General features: G+C 31.4%; 1 protein-coding gene across 1 annotated transcript in view; it reads left to right on the top strand.

The window, feature by feature from the left end:
- The first annotated feature begins 1,682 nt into the window (after positions 1-1,682).
- The window catches only part of kst (spectrin beta chain, non-erythrocytic 5 kst), a 179,625-nt gene continuing 165,266 nt past the window's right edge, over positions 1,683-16,041 (top strand). Inside the window, exon 1 of the mRNA XM_089643731.1 lies at positions 1,683-1,977. The gene's annotated coding sequence lies outside the window, so the exon portion shown is untranslated. The remainder of the gene's footprint in view (positions 1,978-16,041) is intronic.

The raw sequence follows: 16,041 nt of genomic DNA, 5'->3' as shown, positions 1-16,041 counted from the left end.
CTGGCTAAACCTTATGAGATACATCAAAATAATGTACTACGGAATTGTATATCTTAAAAAGGCCTATAGAAATGTCCTGGGTCATATATGTCTATCTCCTAAGGATAACCCCCAGTAACGCCGGGAACACATCAGCCAGTTTATATATAAAACTTCAGCTTGCGTTTGTTTGTGCTCGCAAAACTCGAAAAGTAGTTGACCGAATTCGCTGAAATTTTTGAAGATTGTTCTTATTAGTGCCAGGAGTGTTTAGATACTAGTTTTAATGATGTAAGAAATTGGAGACGTCCGAGGAATACTTAACGCAATACCTGTGAACAGGAATGAGATATAAAATTAAAGTCAGTGGTGAATGGTGCAAGAAAGACATAAAGACATAAGAAATAGCGAAGTATTGCGGGGTCCACTAGTATTTAATATAATGAAGAGTGTCTGATGTAATTTTGCACACATGAACAGAAAAATAAAAGAAAGGTCACTCTCTATATAAGATTTCTAAAGACTTTCCACTCCCCTTTTCCTAGGTCTTAAAACAAAATTTTGATACTTCTTGATGAAATTTTGCTCACTTGACGTTCAAAATAATATAACTTATTACACATTTCAGAACACCTTCGTAACCTTCACTGGCTCAAGTGCCCTGAAAGAATCAAGTACAAACTGTGCTGGATGGTGTTTAAATCCATCAATGAAATGGCCCCACCCTACATCTCTGAACTATGTGTCCCGGAAAACACTGGTCTGAGGCAGTCAACTCTTAGATCAGCAACATCATCAGCTGTAGGCAGACTGATGGAACCTAAGCGCAAGCCAAATACTAAGTTTGGTGATCGCGCTTTCGGAGTATCTGGGCCGAAGGCTTGGAATAAACTCCCTCCGGAACTAAGATCCATAACAAGTCCAACAGAATTCAGGTCTAAACTAAAAACTTACCTTTTTAAGCTGTCATACCCTTAAATTAAATATACCATTCCTGAGAGAAAGTCCAGTTATATCCAATTATGTCCTAAATTCTGTATCTAAATTTCGCTAATAAACAATTAGTTAATAGTGTTAATCTCAAGTGACCTACCAGGTAAGTATGGTACTGTATATTATCTGCATAAATAGTTAGTAATAACATAGATCACTGTAGAAATGTATTATAAATTTGTACAGCGCCCTTCAGGTAATTTTACACAAAAACGGCGCTATACAAGTCATCCAATTATTATTATTATTAACTGCCTGCATCTGATTTCAAAAAGCACATTATGAAAATGTCGGGCAACACCGGAGACTACAGGTAGTTATTTATAATATAGCGCCCTTGAGGTGATTTTTCACAAAAACGGCGCTATACAAATCATCCAAATGTTATTATTATTTCTCATTTCTGCGCAAATCGATTCACAAGTTTGAATTTTGGCGCCAAATGAGAGCGCGCTGCCATCTGTTGAGGAATGTTGTAAGTCTGGAGGTAGTAGAGAGAGATGGGATAGAGGAAGGTGGGGAAGTATCTGGCTATTCAGATCTAGCATATTGCACCTATAATAGATATTCCTGCTTTTCATTACAAAACTTTGAAAGTTGGCGCCGATTTGTTGAGTACTGCCGCCACTGCCATCTGTCGGCCGCTATTTCACCTAATTAGTAGGTACTTGTTGAAAAAACAATCTTCAAGCAAGTTAATGCGAGATTTCTCTATGCGGGACGGTCGCGCGGTGTGCGAAGCCAAACATAACACATTTTTAAACGTTAAACTTTCGTTTGTTGTTTAAATTAACGTAAATAAGTTGAAATCCATGGCGAACTGAAGATATAATATAATGTTATCAGTGTTTGTGAGCCGCCGCTAGTAAAACAACTTGATATTATTGTTGTGTCAACGTTTTGCTATTATTTGACCGGTGTGTTGTTGAGTGATTGAAGAGAAAATAACATCTAATTGGGATTACAAGAAGGAGCAAGCACGGGAGACACAAAACGCCGTTATAGGTAGGTAAATTACATATTGTTTTATCGTTGTTTAAACAATTTTAAAGCGTACAGCAAGCCGTATGACGACATTCCGGCAAACATAACGAACATACGGTTTGGCGGCTGACTTTTACCACGGCGTGCGTGCATGTTTTGCCGTATTACCGCCAAATTGTGGAAGAATTGTCAATTTTTTTTTAAACATATTGCAGCGTACACTTCTATAGTGATTTCTGTGTTTTAAATCACTAAATTGGAACATAGATGTGGTCGTTAGCACCATTTAAAGTTCAACTAACTGTCTGTAGAGTATAGAGTGTATATTACTTCGCCCCTCCCATCTGCTAATAGGTACATTCTCCTTTGCCAGATATTGTTGTTTGATGTTGAAATTTCAAAATTAACTCCCGCCTTGAAATGTTTTAAACATTTATCAACCTTTCTATTCTATAGTTCCCATTCTTAGCTTCATTCGTTATAATATCGGCATTTTTACGATGTTTCATAACAGGGTTATGCCAAATTTTAATGTTGTGATTTCAATGCACAGTTTTTATTTAAATTGAAACCTGTTGCTTTTTTTGCAACAGGTCGGGAAACAAAAATCGTAATGGAGTGCTTTACAGCTAAATTTGAAAGGAAATTGTCAGCAATTTAAATAGGTGTACAAAGCTAGGTAATAACTTATTATTCATATATTTATACATGGAGATGATTCGATGTCTGTCCGCAAGGGTAGGCAGTGAGGACCGCTAAACCACTCAGTCACACCACACTCCTTGCCTCATTCACATTCATATTTCGTTTCATACATACTATATACCATACGAACCGCTTGGGGTAACTTGTGGCGGATGTGTTGGTTATCCAATAAATGGTTTACGTAAAGAAAAGTATATTTATATATAAATATATAAAAGTGTGTTGTCCCTATTTTCTGTCTATTTATATAAAAAATTTCGTTGTATAAATTGCAGACAAGATTTGTATAAATAATCCACTATTTAATATAATTTTCTTGATCCGGGAAGACTTTTTTTATGTACATAGATAATTCATCACATCTTTAAAAAGGTATATAAAGTCATGGAAAGTGATGAAACAAAAACTTTATTAACTGAGTTAAGTAGATTAGGTTAGGTTAGGTTAAAATTGTATTTTTTTTCATCGTTTTTATATCACTTTTTAAATGTGTGTTGAATTGTCACTGTGTTGAGTTAGCATGGAACCAGTTTTATATGTATCAAAGAGCAGTTCACCATGGAGTGCTGATACCAACCCTGACGTTTGGCAGTGAGGCACGGAATTGGCAGAGGAAGGCTGGAATGCTGTAGAAACGTGATCTCCGAGGCGTATCTGTGGTAGAAACGTGTGTTTTGATAGAAATGTGAAGATTCTGAAAGAATGTAAGATTAGTGTAAGCGTAATGAGTGAGATTAAAAAAATGACTGAACGAATTGACGATACTCTTAGTAACGCCCTGTTTAAATCACAATTGATTTTTTGTGGCACGATTTAAATTACATTAACCGTGTTTGATGACCAAATCTGAATAGCCAGGTACTTCTCCACTACCTTCAGCGCTAAATCAAAAGCAAAAAACAACTATAACCCACAAAAAATAATAACATATATTAATTACAAATGTATATTTTGCGCACGCCGGGAATTGAACCCGCGACTTCCGAATTCGTAGTCAAGTATTTTAACTGCTCTACACTGTCAACTACGCATATAAATTATATGAAATATTTACGATTCATTTATTTATACATTATCACATAATGTTTACTAGCCATAATTTATTTATGCCTTATTCATTAGCTGACGATGTTACTGTTAAAAAACTACATTACGTCCTATTTTATTGGACTTCGTATCTCGTTCCAGTGCGGAGATATGCTTTACGTATTCCTCGGGCGTCCCCGATTTTTTCCACCATGCAAACTACGGTCTAAACACTCCAGGCATTAATAAGAACAAACTTTGAAATTGTCATAAAAAATCAGTCGACAAGTTTTCTAGTTTTGCGAGCACAAACATTCGCATGCTGAATTTTTATATAAATAGATAGATTAGACGATGTTTTTTTAAATATATATACATATAGATAGACGAGACGATGTTTTTTTAAATATATATATAGATAGACGAGACGATGTTTTTTTAAATATATATAGATAGACGAGACGATGGTTTTTATGTATATACTCAGACGAGACGATGTTTTTTTTAAAATATATATAGATAGACGAGACGATGGTTTTTATGTAAATAGATAGACGAGACGATGTTTTTTTAAAAAATATATATATAGACGAAACGATGTTTTTTTTAAAATATATATATATATAGACGAAACGATTTTTTTTAAAAATATATATAGATAAACGAGACGATGGTTTGTTATGTATATAGATAGACGAGACGATGTTTTTTTAAAAAAAATATATATAGACGAAACGATGTTTTTTTTTAAATATATATATATATATATGTATAGACGAAACGATTTAAAAAAAAATATATATATATAGATAAACGAGACGATGGTTTGTTATGTATATAGATAGACGAGACGATGCTTTTTTTTAAATATATATAGATAGACGAGACGATTGTTTTTATGTGTATATATATAGATGAGACGATGTTTTTTATTTTAAATATATATAGATAGACGAGACGATGCTTTGTTATGTATATAGATATACGAGACAATGTTTTTTTAAATATACATGGATAGACGAGACGATGGTTTGTTATGTATATAGATAGACGAGAATGTTTTTTTAAAATATATATGGATAGACGAAACGATGGTTTTTATAAATATAGATAGACAAGACGATATATATAATATATACATATAAAACATATATTACTTATATTGAAGCATCCCGTCTTGATATCTATTCGGAAAAGAACACGTGTCCTCGATATATTCTGAATGACTAATATTTTACTAGGAACATGATCGTTTTTCTCCGTGTGCGTGGAAGATCTTCTAATGAAGAAAGATATAAAATTATACAAAGGTACCAATACAACAGTTAGTTATCAAATATTTAAATTCATTCTTGAACAGATGTTTGTCAATTCCATCGACCTGTCTGGGCCCTAGGAGTCGTAGGTATAATGTAAACTTGCGAACGATTTTTGCAAAAAACACTTTGTAATTTTCCAGGTGGTTATTTCAACGACTGATAAGGAATACAAAGGAATTCAGAGTATCGTGGATGTCTCTGGCGTTCATTATAAACTAGTTTCTCCGCAGGGGTAGGCAGGGAAGATATATCGCCACACCACTTTTATTTCGTTGGTTTCACTTACAGGAGATATGATTTATTTCATGCACAAGCTTCCATAACATCCAGGTTGGATACGAAAGACACTGAGGGAAACGAATATATTCACTGCACAGCCTTTCTACCCTGAGTTGATATCAATAATAAGCACTGAACACAAATATTTGTGTAACAAACAGGCTCCATTAATAAACTGGTTTGACAGACGCTTTTATTATTGTTAAATGTCAAACACACACGTGGGTATAGTCAGATAATGGCAGGTACTTTTAGGTAAAATAGGATGGGAAAAATTGCAAGGACAATGTTAATGGAAGATTAATAGTTGCATCAACAAAAACATAGAACCTTTTCCCAATAACAGCACAATCTTTGCCTTACCCCACTTTAACCTGAGAGGGTCTCAACAGCCCCGGCAATAATTTATACCCTAATGCATTCACATGTTATGCTTTCACACGTAGTAATGTGAATATTGCTGATTTATTAAAATCCTGCCAAAACCCCGATTACAGGCTGTTTCCTAATATTTTTGCGTTTGTTATGATAATATGCATTCATTTTTGACATCGCAAAAACGTGTTTTACTGAAACCTATCAATTCATTCGTTGAAGGCCTGCAATCCCGTTTTTAACCGAGAGATTCTTAATAAATTAACACTATTTTATATCGGTAAGTTTTCTCCTTGTGGTTTCATTCCATTTCATACATACTTATAATTCTGACTCTTGAAGTCAACAGACATTTGATTAACTTGATCGTGCCTTGTAAAATCTTTTCAAATTATTAGTCATCCTGTTAAAAAAGTTATTAATTATCTATAGTTGGTAATAAGATAGATAATAGTAGAAATATATTACATATTTGTACAGCGCCCTTGAGGTGATTTTTAACAAAAACGGCGCTTTACAAATCATCCAAATATTATTATTATATTCCTCGGGTGTGGCCGACTTCTTCTAGCACTAACTTACAATACTCTCCCTATACTTCTTTCTTCGTTCATGCGCTCTACATGCAAATCGTCTAAGCGTCCCTTTCTGAATATTGTCCAACACGCTTACGTTTTTAACACGGTCAGTTGGATGCCTCACTGCCATACATTAGGGTTGGTATCAACACTTCATTACGGACTGTTAGCTATACATTATCGCTTCCTTGGACCATGTTGTTATTTAATTTTAAGGACGGGTTGTTTCAAAGAAATTGAACAATTAATCAAGATTCAAAGTTGATTTTCTAAAGTTTTGCGAAGGTTCTATTAAAGTTCTGTTATTATTTCAGTTTTGTGAAGTCCCTGGCCCCTTGGCTTATGTCATGTCATGTCATGTATGTTAGTCGTAAATCTCTAGTTTAAGCCGTATTTTGTCATATTAAGTATGTATAGTTTTAAGTCATTAGTTAGCTGTTGTAAATTACTCGACATTAATCTTAGTTATAAGTCACTAGCTATGAAACTTAGCTATATGCCAAAGTCTAAGTGATAGGAATAAATCAAATGCATAAATTAAGTTGTTAAGGCGAAGCTTAATGCTAAATCACTATTTTGATTAATCTTTATAACGAATTGGTGTACATTATGAATACCAAAAAATATGCTTTAGATAAATTGAAGGTTTTCCTATCGTTTCGCTTGAGTAGAATACAAATAAATATATAAATTACTCAATAAAAAATATAAATGTAAACTACTAAAAAAAAATGTTTTCTTTAGAAATGTATGAACGCATAAAGGAAACAATTTAAAAAAAATACAGTTTTATAGCTAAGATTATCTGTGACAGTTTCACTTGATTAACTTTTTTGCTTTCTTATAAAATTATTTACAAAATAAGTAAAAACCAGTTTTGTGCTTGAAATCGAGCGTTTCTAGACTCCGTTTGTCAAGAGATTTTAATGCCTATTACCTACAATATAAGGTATACAATCATTAATATTATGTCATGTCACGTCACGTAATGTCTTGTAGGGTTAGGTTATGTTGTATCGTGTCACGTCACGTCATGTAATGTTAGGTTAGTTTATTTTCATTTCTCTGCATTGTATTCTCATATAAATCATGTCGTCCATTTATTTGATTCGTCCTTAGATAAGGCACTGAGCGAGTATTATACCTACTTGTAATCTCGTTTTGCCAGCGATAAGAGATTGCTCAATTTGCAGCTTGCTATGATATCACCACAAGATTGGTAGGTACTCTCAGTATCGCCCTGCTAAAATATAATTCAAAGGTAAAATGTTGTAACTCTTGCTGTTGTACACATATACATTGCTTGCCTACATCACGTTTAAAGATTGTTTTTAGACATCGGAAAGAGCTGCAGATGTCGAAAATGTAGGTGTGGAATTACCTGGCTTTTCAAATTTGGTCACCAAACATGTCTAAATCAATTTCAAGCGACGTTTCCATTTTGAATTGTGGCTGAAAGTATGTAAAACTCTGGAACACGCTGCAAATATTCTACATAAATATGTATTTTAAATTAATAATTTCTGAAATAGCACATATTAAGAGGAAGTTACAAGCCAAAAATGTGTATATTCTTGGTATACCTTATATTGTAGGTAATAGGCATTAAAATCGCTTGACAAACGGAGTCTAGAAAAGTTCGATTTCAAGCAAAAAACTGGTTTTTATTTATTTTGCTAATAATTTTATAAGAAAGCAAAAAAGTCAATCAAGTGAAACTGTCACAGATAATCTTAGCTATAACACTGTTTTTTTTTTAATTGTTTCCTTAACGCGTTCATACATTTCTATTGAAAAAATGTTTTTTTTATAAGTTTATATTTATATTTTTTATCGAGTAATTTATTTTTTTATTTATATTCTACTCAAGCGAAGCGTTAGTATAACCTTCAATTTATCCAAAGCATATTTTTTGGTATTAATAATGTGCACCAATTCATTATAAAGATTAATCAAAATAGTGATTTAGCATTACGCTTCGCCTTAATAAAATATTATAGTTTTGATTCTGAACGCAGGTCGCTGAACACGGTGATACTGAGAGTATACACATATTATATATCTCTTTCAATTGGCAAATTGGCAGCAGAACGCTACGAATCTAGAATACCTTATTTGTAGAAAGTTGAACCAATAAAAAGCCATGTGATCAGTAAGAAATGCAGCTAGTAGAACAAAATGCTATCATTTGTGTGTAGCTTCCATACTATTGACATACATATTAACCAGACCAGTGTCGTTTCTTGCGAAGACCCACAGCAAAAAAATATGGTCTCTTTTCTTCGGGTCAGTATTTGAATATCATGTTTAGTTGTTTTGGTAGTATTTTAATCAATTTTAAGGGCGGGTTGTTTCGAAGAATTTGAACAATTCATCAAATTTCAACGCTCATTTTCAGGTTCTGTGAAAGTCCTATTCAAGTTCTGTTATTATATCATTATAGGTTGGTTGCTTGACAGAACTGAAATAAAAACAGAACTTCAAAAAAACTTTCACAGAACTTGAAACTGAACGTTGAAATTTGATGAATTGTTCAAATTCTCCGAAACAACCCGTCCTAAATCTTTTATTCAATTTTTGGTGACTATTTTAATCAATTTTAGGTCAGTATTTTTAATCATTTTAGGTTTTTATTCTATTCTATATTCAGTTTGTATTTTATTTGATTTTTATTCAGTATTTTAATCAACTTTAGGTCAGTATTTTCAATCATTTTAGGTTTTTATTTTATTCTATATTCAGTTTGTATTTTATTTGATTATTATTCAGTATTTTAATCAACTTTAGGTCAGTATTTTCAATCATTTTAGGTTTTTATTCTATTCTATATTCAGTTTGTATTTTATTTGATTTTTATTCAGTATTTTAATCAACTTTAGGTCAGTATTTTCAATCATTTTAGGTTTTTATTCTATTCTATATTCAGTTTGTATTTTATTTGATTATTATTCAGTATTTTAATCAACTTTAGGTCAGTATTTTCAATCATGTTAGGTTTTTATTCTATTCTATATTCAGTTTGTATTTTATTTGATTATTATTCAGTATTTTAATCAATTTTAGGTCAATATTTTCAATCATGTTAGGTTTTTATTCTATTCTATATTCAGTTTGTATTTTATTTGATTATTATTCAGTAATTTAATCAATTTTAGGTCAGTATTTTCAATCATGTTAGGTTTTTATTCTATTCTATATTCAGTTTGTATTTTATTTGATTATTATTCAGTAATTTAATCAATTTTAGGTCAGTATTTTCAATCATGTTAGGTTTTTATTCTATTCTATATTCAGTTTGTATTTTATTTGATTATTATTCAGTATTTTAATCAATTTTAGGTCAGTATTTTCAATCATGTTAGGTTTTTATTCTATTCTATATTCAGTTTGTATTTTATTTGATTTTTATTCAGTATTTTAATCAATTTTAGGTCAGTATTTTCAATCATTTTAGGTTTTTATTTTATTCTATATTCAGTTTGTATTTTATTTGATTATTATTCAGTATTTTAATCAACTTTAGGTCAGTATTTTCAATCATGTTAGGTTTTTATTCTATTCTATATTCAGTTTGTATTTTATTTGATTATTATTCAGTATTTTAATCAATTTTAGGTCAGTATTTTCAATCATGTTAGGTTTTTATTCTATTCTATATTCAGTTTGTATTTTATTTGATTATTATTCAGTAATTTAATCAATTTTAGGTCAGTATTTTCAATCATGTTAGGTTTTTATTCTATTCTATATTCAGTTTGTATTTTATTTGATTATTATTCAGTATTTTAATCAATTTTAGGTCAGTATTTTCAATCATGTTAGGTTTTTATTCTATTCTATATTCAGTTTGTATTTTATTTGATTATTATTCAGTAATTTAATCAATTTTAGGTCAGTATTTTCAATCATGTTAGGTTTTTATTCTATTCTATATTCAGTTTGTATTTTATTTGATTATTATTCAGTATTTTAATCAATTTTAGGTCAGTATTTTCAATCATGTTAGGTTTTTATTCTATTCTATATTCAGTTTGTATTTTATTTGATTTTTATTCAGTATTTTAATCAATTTTAGGTCAGTATTTTCAATCATTTTAGGTTTTTATTTTATTCTATATTCAGTTTGTATTTTATTTGATTATTATTCAGTATTTTAATCAACTTTAGGTCAGTATTTTCAATCATGTTAGGTTTTTATTCTATTCTATATTCAGTTTGTATTTTATTTGATTATTATTCAGTATTTTAATCAATTTTAGGTCAGTATTTTCAATCATGTTAGGTTTTTATTCTATTCTATATTCAGTTTGTATTTTATTTGATTATTATTCAGTAATTTAATCAATTTTAGGTCAGTATTTTCAATCATGTTAGGTTTTTATTCTATTCTATATTCAGTTTGTATTTTATTTGATTATTATTCAGTATTTTAATCAATTTTAGGTCAGTATTTTCAATCATGTTAGGTTTTTATTCTATTCTATATTCAGTTTGTATTTTATTTGATTTTTATTCAGTATTTTAATCAACTTTAGGTCAGTAATTTCAATCATTTTAGGTTTTTATTCTATTCTATATTCAGTTTGTATTTTATTTGATTTTTAGTCACTATTTTAATCAATTTTAGGTCAGTATTTTCAATCATTTTAGGTTTTTATTCCATTCTATATTCAGTTTGTACTATATTTGATTTTTATTCAGTATTTTAATAAATTAAAGGTCAGTATTTTCAATCATTTTAGGCTTTTATTCTATATTCAGTTTGTATTTTATTTGATTTTTATTCAGTATTTTAATCAATTTTAGGTCAGTATTTACAATCATTTTAGGTTTTTATTCTATTCTATAGTCAGTTTGTATTTTATTCGATTTTTAGTCAGTATTATAATTAATTTTAGGTCAGTATTTTTAGTAATTATTGGTTTTTATTTTATTCTATTTTCAGTTTGTATTTTAATTGATTTTTAGTCAGTATTTAAATCAATTTTAGCCCTGTATTTTAATCAATTAAAATCATGTTCACATCCTATAGTGTACATTCTAAAGCAGCATTACGCTCATTGGTCAAATGCATTGTACATATAGTTTTGTATTAGTGATCGACGAACCAGTAGATGCAATCTATCATGCCATAAGTTGATAATAGTTTGTCTATTCTATATTTAGTAAAAAGATAAAGCATATATATTGTAGAGCACCTTTATGTGATTGTTCGTAAAAACGGCACTATATAAATCATCCAAATAATATTATTTTAGCAAAGCTGCATTGTTTGAATCGTATAGAAACTATTGCCTTGTAAATGGCATTCCTGTGTTTAGAATGTGTTACACTTTGTATCTCTACAGAAATACTTCAGTTTTGTTATCTCTAGGTAAAGAATTTCACGAAAATAAAACAGTATCATCTGTACAAATAAACCCAAAAGTAAATTTACTATTAATTCATCATGTTATGTACTCAACGGCCCTCCGTACAGAGGCCAAATTTACTTCAAACTATTATACGATTTAAGACACATTGAGCTATATATACGTATTATATGTTGAGGTGACACACTACATTAAGGGTCAGATCAATTGGGGAACTGCCGCGGAATATCATTTCTTTGTATGGGATCTGTCACTTTGACAGAAGACAGCCGCGTAATTACGGCGCTCCGTAAATTGTTCTGACCCCTACCTACGTGAGGAGAGGGGGTAGGATAATTTTCAAATATAGCCTGGCTAGCAGATCATAATCACATCATCTTTTAGGTGTGACAGGTCTGTATGGGATTGTATGGCGAGCAATATGGAGTTATATAAAACGCTTTGAACTTATAGCGTAATCTGTCATCCCCAAGGTTTCGTAGTAAGCGTTCAAAAAGAATAAGAATATGGTTTGAAAGGGAGATATGTAAATACGAGTTTTAGACGGAGTGTACACATACCCGCTTTTCAAATCGAATATGGGAGTATGTTGTAATTGGTTTTGTTGGAATTGGATGTATTGTAATTAGGTGTGTTGTAATTGGTTTTGTGTAAATTGGTTATGTTGTAATTTGGTATGTTTAAATGTATTGGGTGTGTAATAATTTGGAATGTTGTAATTGAATAAGTTGTAATTGATTTTGTTGGAATTGGATATGTTTAAATTAGGTATGTTGTAATTGGATATGTTGTTGTTGTTGGATTTGGGTTAGTTTTAATTGGTTTTGTTGGAATTGGATGTGTTGTAATTAGGTATGTTGTAATTGGTTTTGTGTAAATTGGTTATTTTGTAATTTGGTGTGTTTAAATGTATTGGGTGTGTTATAATTTGGAATGTTGGAATTGGATATGTTTTAACTAGGTATATTGTAATTGGATATGTTGTAATTGGTTTTGTTGGATTTGGGTTAGTTTTAATTGGTTTTGTTGGAATTGGATATATTGTAATTAGGTATGTTGTAATTGGTTTTGTGTAAATAGGTTATGTTGTAATTTGGTATGTTTAAATGTATTGGGTGTGTTATAATTTCAAATGTTGTAATTAGGTAAGTTGTAATTGGTTTTGTTGGTATTGGATGTGTTGTAATTGGTTTTGTTGGAATTGGATGTGTTGTTATTAGATATGTTGTAATTGGATATGTTGTAATTGGTTAAGTTGTAATTGGTTTTGTTGGAATTAGATGTGTTGTAATTAGGTATGTTGGAATTGGGCTAGTTTTAATTGGTTTTCAATTTGTTTATTCCCTTAAAAACATTACAAAATTACATTTAAATTAGTTTTTAAGTACATTTGTAAAATGGTATTACATAATACATTGAGTATGTTGTAATTGAGTGTGTTGTAATTTGAATGGAATGGGGAAGAGAAGGAATTCACTAAACACAGTTAAAAACCATTCGATTTCAATTCTGAATGTTTATATTTCGCCAGGGCTACCTACCTAGCTGGAATCGCATCGTAATCTGGTGTTACCATTACAAACAACACAGACTGTTATTCTGTATCCACGATTCACATGTTTTATGCATGAATATCCGAGCGCACTGTAGCGTAACATTAACAATAGATCATAAAAAAATCTACGTTTTATGGAATAATGTAATTCAATACATTTTTTATGACTCTTAACTTAAGGTGGGCGTACACGGTACGGAATTAAAATAAAATTACTAAGACCAGATTCTTGTCTTAAAAACGAGAAAAAAACAAGGCATTTGAAACTCCAACTTTAAGGTGTTTAACAAAAATTCAACGGTTACCTCTTCTCAGTCAGCGCCATTTTTTTGTCGATTGTCCCCGGCGTTGCTACGGCTTTGCGCAGAGTTTTCCGAAATCAGATGTAAATAGCCTGCCCAAACGGAATTTGGTTAAGTTGTTAGTGCGGTTGACTCCAGTCCCTGGGGAGGAAGGATTTATCCTCAGTAAAACAAATATAAATAGTCAAAGATTTTCAAAAACAGCAACTAAGAAAAATAGATGTACTGTACACGGAGAAAAAATTACTAATTTATTAAAAATTTATTTAAATTATTTGTATTCCAGTTAAAAACGGGATTGTAGGCCACCAACGAATGAATCGATAGCTATCCTGATTTTTAAGTAAAATACCAATGTTTTGTCGCGATATCCAAACACGTGTTCATAAAAATCCATTTTGAATTTCGTCTTGATATATTATTAATACCAACGCAGGTAGATGAACACGTGTTCCGATATTATTACGAATTTATCAACACTTTATCAGGAAGCAGCTTGCAGTCCAGTTTTTTACACGATGAATAATAATGTGAAGAGATTTTCAATTAAACAGCATTACTTATTGTGATGTTTGGTAATAAGTTGGATTTTCAAGCGATAGATGGCACCAGTCATAAAGCTTACTCCAGAGTCCGACAGATGTCGCTAGAGTGTAGCAATTGCCTGTGGGATATTATTGACAGACAACAAGCTTCTAGAAACAGAGAATTACTAACCCTCGGATAATGAACAGTGTAGCTAAATCCAGACTTATTTATTGTAACGTAAATAAACGCAATTATAGTAAAAGAACCTTTTACTTTATTAAAGAGTTCCCAACACTAAATCTGCAAGTAAAGCAGAGATGTAACACTTATTTTTCTCCGTGTAGTAAAATAAAACATTGTAACAATTTTTTATTTATTTTTTTATATTTTGACTTTAGATCAATCTGAGCCTGGATAAAATTGTATTGCATAAAAAATCTTGTCTTAAACATTAGTTTACCAAAAAAATAATCATTAATATTTGACAAGTTCTAGTATCTTCACCAAAAATGTAGACAATTTTGTCTCGACGCCATCTAGTGAGAGAGTTAGCACTTACAATGCCTTTCTCATATAAAATAAAGATGGTTGTTTTCAGGTGAAAAAATGTAACAAGCAGTAGGTAATTGTAGAATGAAACACTAGTATATATTGAATTATTTCGCGGATAAGAGATAAGCCGCCATAGCTCAGTGGTCAGAGCTGTCGACCGGAAATCGAAAGGACACGGGTTCAAGTCCCGTTGGCATCATGTATCTTTTATCAGGAGATTTTTCAATGTGGATGAGTGTTTCAAGCTAATAATTATTGCTTATAAAAATAATATTGTTACCCTTTGTGCTATGCATAAAAAATCTTGTCTTAAACTACTTTAGTTTACCAAAAAAATAATAATTAAAATTGTACAGCTCACAAAATCGTACAAACTATCCAATTACTAATATTATTGTGTATGTTACATGTTATCATATACTTTCCGCACGTCACTTTTTCAAGTGACGTGTACTCGGACCTTTACTGTAACGGGGATTATATTTACACGAAGAGAACAATAATCAGGTGAATCTAATATTCACAATGGTTATTTTCATTTTACACTGTTCAAAGGAGGTTATAATAACTATGTTTCGATAATTTTTATAGCGTCATTTACGTCAAAAGTCACATGTTTATTTATTATTAATTATCGGGAAATCGACAGTTTAAAATAAAACCAATTATGGATTTCCTCCTTGTGACTTTGCCTTTACTGAGACAGCATAGTAAGGAGTAAGTACATTAAATTTGAAAGGAATATGAAATGAAAAAGATTATATAAAACGAAATGCTATAGAAATGAGATCCCTGATTTGTATGTGTGATAAAACCACGTATGATCGTGTGAAGAATGTTGCAAGGCTGATGTAAGATTAAGAAAGGGACGCTTAGATGATTTGGGCATGTAGAGCGAATGAGCGAAGAAAGGAAAATGGTAGCAGAAGACATGGCACGATCAACTGAATCAGATACTCGAGTCGGGCCATGTCAAGAGTCAGAATAATAGAAGAGTATGTAAGTGTGTGGTGTAACCGAGTTGTTTGGTAGTCCGTCCTCTCTGCCTACCTCTACGGAGAAACGGCGTGATGATTAGTAAGTTAGTTAGAATATTATTATTACTATTTTTTTTTAATATTAACTCCACACAGGAGGCCCTGAAGAAAATAATTTCCCTCAGGGCCTATGTCATCTTTGGGGATGCTGTGTGGAGGGTCTTTTTGTGGAGAGGAAGGAGTGAACATGGGTCTTGAAGAGTCCCATGTTGTAGGAGGGAGGAAACACAGAGGCCGGCAGTTCGTTCCACAGCCGAGCTGTTGAACTTAAGAACGAATCGTAGAAGCGACCCGTTCTCATGTGACAAATGTCAACCGTGTACAAATGTTGGGCGCGCGTTTGGCGTGTATCCCGACTACGCACCGGTGCCGAAGGGATCAATGACGCTAGTTCCTCAGAGCATCTTCCATTGTAATACCGATAGAACAAGGACAGCATACCTACCTGACGCCTGTG

The sequence above is a fragment of the Hesperophylax consimilis genome, chromosome 20 (genome assembly GCF_061612785.1).
Source record: "Hesperophylax consimilis isolate HC1 chromosome 20, BYU_Hcon_1.0, whole genome shotgun sequence".
Classification (NCBI taxonomy): domain Eukaryota; kingdom Metazoa; phylum Arthropoda; class Insecta; order Trichoptera; family Limnephilidae; genus Hesperophylax; species Hesperophylax consimilis.
The sequence above is the reverse complement of the archived record's forward strand: the minus strand, read 5'-3'. Positions and strand labels throughout refer to the sequence as shown.